Here is a 6,605-nt window from a genome sequence, read left to right on the forward strand (position 1 = left end):
GACATGTTGTTTTACTATAGTATACAAATTCCAAACCCACTAACCAGATGATAAATTCATTGCTGTCATTATAATTTGGATCACATTTTATTTGACAACTGCAATCATCTTCTTGTCGAAGACCGGGATTACTTGCTTCTAATTTTTAGAAGTCCAAGCAGGCGTAATTTTTTGTTCATAAGTAATACAATGCAGTGTTGGTAGCCTACAATAAATGTAGATATAAAATTTTGGATTTACAAATCCATGACAACTTCATCATACAGTGTTGGTAACTGGCATATTAGGGTACTGATAGCTTGCATAAAATATAGACATACACTTTTTTGCATTACAAAGCCATGATAACTCATTAATACAATGCTGATAACTGGAATGGTATGGGGCTTGTAGCTTGCACATTATGGTTGGTGAAAATAATGTAGCCACCATTTTCCCTTTTCATAGCACCTTCTTCATTTATCTTGCTAGGGGAGATTTGCATTTGCGTCTGTCGTGGTCGAAGCTCCCGCACACACCACATTGCCTTTTTGGCTTGGGCCTTGCAATCTCAAAACCTGACTGCTTCCTTTTTGACTTTGGTCGCCCCTTCGTTGTAGTCTTGGGAGGGACTAGTATCACCTTTGTGTTTGAGGATGGAGCTGCATCAGGATGTGGGGGCTGGATGACAAAAGCATGACTGTTTTTGCTAGCATGTATCGTCACACGCACACTTTCTTGTTGTATGGCGCGGTTATCCTGTTGCTGCACTTTAGTGGCACTTTCTTGTTGTGTGGCAGGGTTCTCCTATCGCTGCACATTAGTGGCACTTGTTTGTTGTGTGGTTGGGTTCTCCTATTGTTTTGCGTCGGGGGCGTTTTGGTGCTATGTGGCGGAGTTGTCTTCATTCACCTGCCCCAAAGGTATCGGGCAGGGATCCGGCTGTCCTTGAAACGATCATTTTTCTTCTTCCTTTTCCTTTCTCGCTTTTCTAAGTTGATTGTTTTTCAGAGTTTCAAGCTCCTCCTTGAATTTATACAGGTGTTTTCTTGCCAATCTGGTTCCATCATCTTCCTCTGGCAAGCATCATTGGTTGATGCCTTAAATTCTTTAATAATTGACATATATCGCATGACGCTTTTCCCTTCCTATGGCATCGACTTCTTAACTGTTGGCTGTTTGAAACCAGGTTGAATAACATCCTCCTCTAGATCCCAAGTCCACCTCTTTAGGATGTACTTTTCAGGTATCTCGTAAACCCCAATCTGGTCCATAACTCATAGTATGTGTGCGCACAGTAGTCCGTCACGATCAAACTTGCAGCAAGTACATGAGTAGGTTTGTTCATCCATGTTTGCTTGCACATGGTAGTCCCTGTCCCTATATTTTGGTATTATACCCCACACTGAGCTGACCTTGAAGGTACCATCATCTAATGCGTCATATCTGTAGGCTGATTTCATCTTCATCTCCACCTGGAACTTGCAAAACAGGTTATGCATGTACAACCCCCGCACCTGCGCATCTCCAGCGGGTTCATCAAGTACATTTCAGTTTCTTTGTACACTGTTTCCAACTGCTCTTTTGACACGCTAGCCATCATCTTATCTTGTATCATAGTGTACTGTTGTGCGAATTCGATTAGTGAGTTGTTTGGGTTAACATACTTCTTGAGCATAGAGTTAAAAACCCTCGCTTCTTGTCGTGGTCTGCAAGAACGAAAAGAAAATCGTGCATATAGTATGTCGGGACCCAACACTTCCTATTTTCCCATAGCCATTTGAAATGCTCGTTGTCGGTCTGGCCATACGCTTCCATCATCACCCACCACTTGTGTTCAAACTCCTCAACTGCATTCATAACAGAACCATGATAACATCAGTTATTGATTGGTGGTAACCTTAGTTCAGACATGTTGGTAACTAGAACACCATAATTGTTGATAATACTATCACACACACTTGATTACTTTAGTTCAAGCATCATGGTAAGTACATTGCACATAGGATGATTTTTTGTCCACGATGAATACCGCTCGGTGTGTGTAGTACAAGCATCATTTTTAACTAGCAAAAATCAAGATTCCTATCAATCATCATGGTAAGTTTTTTTGTAAATTGTTGGGCGTGCAACTGAAATGTGTGCAACAAACATGAACATGATAGGTACAATACAGAAAATAATGAATGTAGCTAATCTTGTTATAATGCTCTGGTAAACTGTCACCTTCTTACATGGTAACTGTTGATATCATGCATGTAAACCCATTTTACTGTGTTTAAGGTAGTGAGGGTGGGAAATAAATACTAGTCAGCCTGTTGTCAACACAATCCTTGAATGCATTGTTTAGTGGCTCATCGTCAGCCATCAGCTTCCCAAGTTTCTCCTGTGCTTTTTTCATTATATGCCAGCGGCAATTCCTGTGTACTATCCCGATGAACACCTCATCAATAGCACTCCTCATTGCAAAATCTTGATTCGTTATTATGTTCTTTGGCGCAATTTCACCTATTTCATGCAATAATGCATTAAACAACCACATAAAGTTACAAAATAGTTCGTTTCGAACAAATCCACAACCAAATTGGATTGACTACCCATGGTTATTAATGCCAATGAAGGGCGCATAGGGCATCTTGTACATGTTTGTCATGTATGTTGTGTCGAAGGAGATGACATCATTGTATCTAGCATATGCCATGCGCGACGCACCATCTATCTAGAACAAATTTTCCACTCTGTCCTCATCATCAGCTTTATTCTCCAATAGAAATTTGAATCTTGTGCCTTCATTTCTTGGAAGTATGAGATTGTTCTCCCCACATCAGCGTGGTGGTACTCCATGCGGAATTTAGCTCGCTGGTTTGCAATGTCCTTTGTCGTGTATGGTACATCTTTAGGAGACCCGTAGAACCATTGCATTAGTTGCATCTGTCTTGCTGTCTCTATGTTGCATCCGTGCAATATCTTCAAGAAGTCCTGCTCATCCTTTGGAATGTTCCTATGTGATGATAGGAACTTTGTCAAGGACGGATTTCTTATTAGAGGGTGGTTGTGGTCGTCGTTGAAGCATTTAACTCTCCACCATGCATCCGTGTGGGTGATGTAAAGTTGGGCCGGACATCCCGACCTCACAACCTCCCCTATTTTCCTCTTCTTCACGATGCCTTTTGGGTTCTGCACATCATGTGTCTCCTTGTTTGTTTTTGGCTTGTCATATTTCCCACAAACCAAGAGGACTCTTCTTACAATGTCGTCTTTAATTGTTTTTCTGTATTCCAACCTCATCCCAAACCCATGTCTTAGTGCATATTGCTTGTAATGATCATAAGCTTCCTCATAAGTATCAAACTTCATCGTTTCATTAGGAGGCTTCAGTGTGGAGTGTGCCTCGGTGTTTTTGTCTGCCTGATTAGCATTTTCTCCTCCTGTTTCTGGACTTGCTGGCTCGCTGACTGAATGATCAAAGAAGCTTTCTCTCCCCCTATGCTGCTAGTTGTTGGTTCTTTGCTTGTCTCTCGTGCCATTGGGTTGCTTCTAGATGTAGCTCCTATAATGTTTTTGAAGTTGTTAGTTTGTGTTATATTTCCTGCATGCCCAAACTTGTGCTAACTGGTACTCCACTTGTCTGGTAAAGTTTGCATGTAGTAAGATGTTTTTGTAGTTGTAAACTGAAAGCATGTAATTGTAATACAGATTGCATGATAATTCTTATGCAGTAAGTGTGGTAACTGTACCTAATTTCATGGTAACTTGTGTGCATTAAGCTTGGTGATTGTTAACTGATGCATGGTGAATGTGGTAGTTGTAAATAACATAGTTTGTAATTGCATTTCAAGTATGATGGTAACAAGTCTGTGAATAAAAATGTGGTAGCATGGTAAATGTTTTACCTTCGTCTGTTTTTTTGATGTTTGCAGAACCAAAGCTTGTCGTGTGTGCTTGTTCACACTGTTGGTTTGTCACAACACCACTCATCGTGATATCCACATTACCCCCATTGTCATGTGCCATTTTTTTGTGTTGCAGCACCTGCTAGCTCATATAATTGCATCCATCAATTCCACACTTACACGCAATTTTGATTATTTTTTCACAACAACTATAAATTTTCTTTTTCTGCACTAGTTACTTCATTTTTTATAGCAGGTATCATTTTTGGAGTAACCAGCGTATGGGAGTACGACAGCGATAGTTCCTATCAACCTCATTTCATCAACATCATTTCTTATCGAAAAATTCTGGTGGCAACAATGTAAATCACACATGGTATTCTTGTAGTGTTTTAACACCTTTGTTTCTGAGTTTTCCTGGTAAATTGTAATGAATTAGCATGATAACTTGTTCTGTCATGGGTTGTTCTATAAAAAAAGGATCCTTTTTATGTTGAATAAGTGTTAAAGGATGTTGATTACTCAATGCAGACACTTTGGTATCTTCCTTGAAACGAAATGGTAACTCAGTTATTAATGAGAAATTTCATACATGTAGTTCTAACATGCTTCAAAAAAGATAGCTTAATAGATTAATGATGATGACCTATATGGATTTATGATGGTAACTCAATGATGTAATCTGTAGGTAGGAACATGTATCAATTTTACCAACTTTTTGGCTTTAAAAAGGCAATTTATTCAAACTTTTGTTGGTAACCTGACTGAATTTGAGTGGTAACTCAATTACAACGGATGTATTACACATATGCAGTAAAAGGGCTACTTTTTTCTTGTTTTTTCACTTACCTCCTTGTTTTTTGCCTGATTATGGCAAAATTCAGACGAACTGGTGGTAACCCTTGTGATATTGATGTGGTAAACCAGTCCCCTATCTCAAATCGTTGTGTTTGTAGTGTTTTTTTAGTTTTTTGGTGGACTAGATCTGGGGCACAGGTCATCGGCGATGGATGCGCGTCGGGGAGAGAGGAGAACAGATCAGGGCGATAGAGGTAAGAAACTAGGTTTTAGTGTGGTAAGTCACGTGAGGGGGAAGGTGGGCCAGAGGGGCTGTGTTTTGGGCCTCATGCGCTGCGCGTGCTGGGCCTCGCTAAAGAATGCTCGCTCGGTCATCATGGGTGGCTCTGGCGAAGCGGATCGCGCGGGAGGGACGCGGGTGGATGATCGTGCGGATCTGATGCGTATCGTCCTGCCGACTGGTGGTTAGTCGTGTCCTTTCAAATTATGCCTAAATTTTTGCTACAAGTGATGCAAATATATGTTTTTTAGGGGAGGCAAAACTTTATTGATCCTTTTGGACATTTAGAGGGATATACAAGCTAGGTTATGGGGTGAGACAAGTGACGACCCTCATCATCGAGATATATAGAGAGAGAGAGAGTATTTGGCTAGATTTTGTGCATCAAAATTCGATGTTCTGCTTTCAAGATAAAATTACAAATATTAAAATATACATCACTTCGGTTGTTGGCGGGAACCCAACCGTCAAAATGAAAACGTCATCGGCGTCGCCCAATTTTCATTGTCGCCAACACTCAATAGGCCGCCCCCAGCCCTGACACCCGTTCACGCAGGTCAAAACATCCCCGCGACCCTCTTCATCGTTGAAGAAGCTTAAAACACACCAAAATTCTGGTCATATGTTGTAGATGCTCCAGTGGATCCCTTTCCCCAATAAGTTTCTGGTATCGGAGAAGTTGGGTAAAAAAACAAGTCTAGCAGCTCCCATTCTTCCTTATTGGTAGTAACCAAAAAACCAATCCTCTCTCGGCCTTCTCTCGGTACACCATCTCCGCCGCACCACCGCTGCTGCCCCCCGCATGTCGCCGATGTCCGCACACCACCACCCCTGTTGCCCTCCCTCTCAGCACCACCACTAACTATCGCGCCACTGTATCATTCATTGTGCTGCCGCCAAGTGGGTCATGTATGGGTTAAGGAGGGTTTGGATTGGTAGCCAGGCCTGCCCTTTTGTGGCAAAGATGAATGAGTAGATCATATGTTATTTACTTGTTCAATAGCCAGGTTATTTTTGTGTTTGTTGTAACATGCTTTTAATTTAAAAATTGCACCTCGTGATTTGAAACAATGCTTTGGGCCCATGGTCAGGAGCTTTCCAAAGAAAAACTAAACCTCCGTTTCTATTAGAATCGTTGTTGTTTTCCAGACAATTTGGAAGAGTAGAAACGATATGTGCTTCACATGCAAAAATAATAATGATCTTGCTGCATTGATAGCTATGTTTTGTTACTATATTAATGCTCGATCAATATTGCAGTTAAAGCAGGGAAATCCAAGGGTATTGAGGTGGGGAACAAGACTGATAGAGCAAATTGCTAGTGAGATGTTCAAGGCGATGCAAGGGTGAAGACACGGTGTATCGAGGCCATGTCGATCCTCAGTTGAATCTAGCGCCAGGAGTTGCTTTGGGGAGACTTGTGTGAAATCTCACATTAGGTGAGATCAATGAGATCGTTTTTTTTAATATCTACATGTTCAAACATTCTCAAAAAAAATGTTGATACACATCAATGGTTGATGTTCAACCTCAAAAAGTTTCAACTCCTAGTTTGAGCTATATTAATAGAAACAAAAATGACAAAATTGGACGTGAAAATAGTGTTAAAGTACTATTCACTCAAGCTGCCACTATTCACATTCGAATTTGTCTTT

This window comes from Triticum aestivum, chromosome 7B (genome assembly GCF_018294505.1).
Source record: "Triticum aestivum cultivar Chinese Spring chromosome 7B, IWGSC CS RefSeq v2.1, whole genome shotgun sequence".
Lineage (NCBI taxonomy): Eukaryota > Viridiplantae > Streptophyta > Magnoliopsida > Poales > Poaceae > Triticum > Triticum aestivum.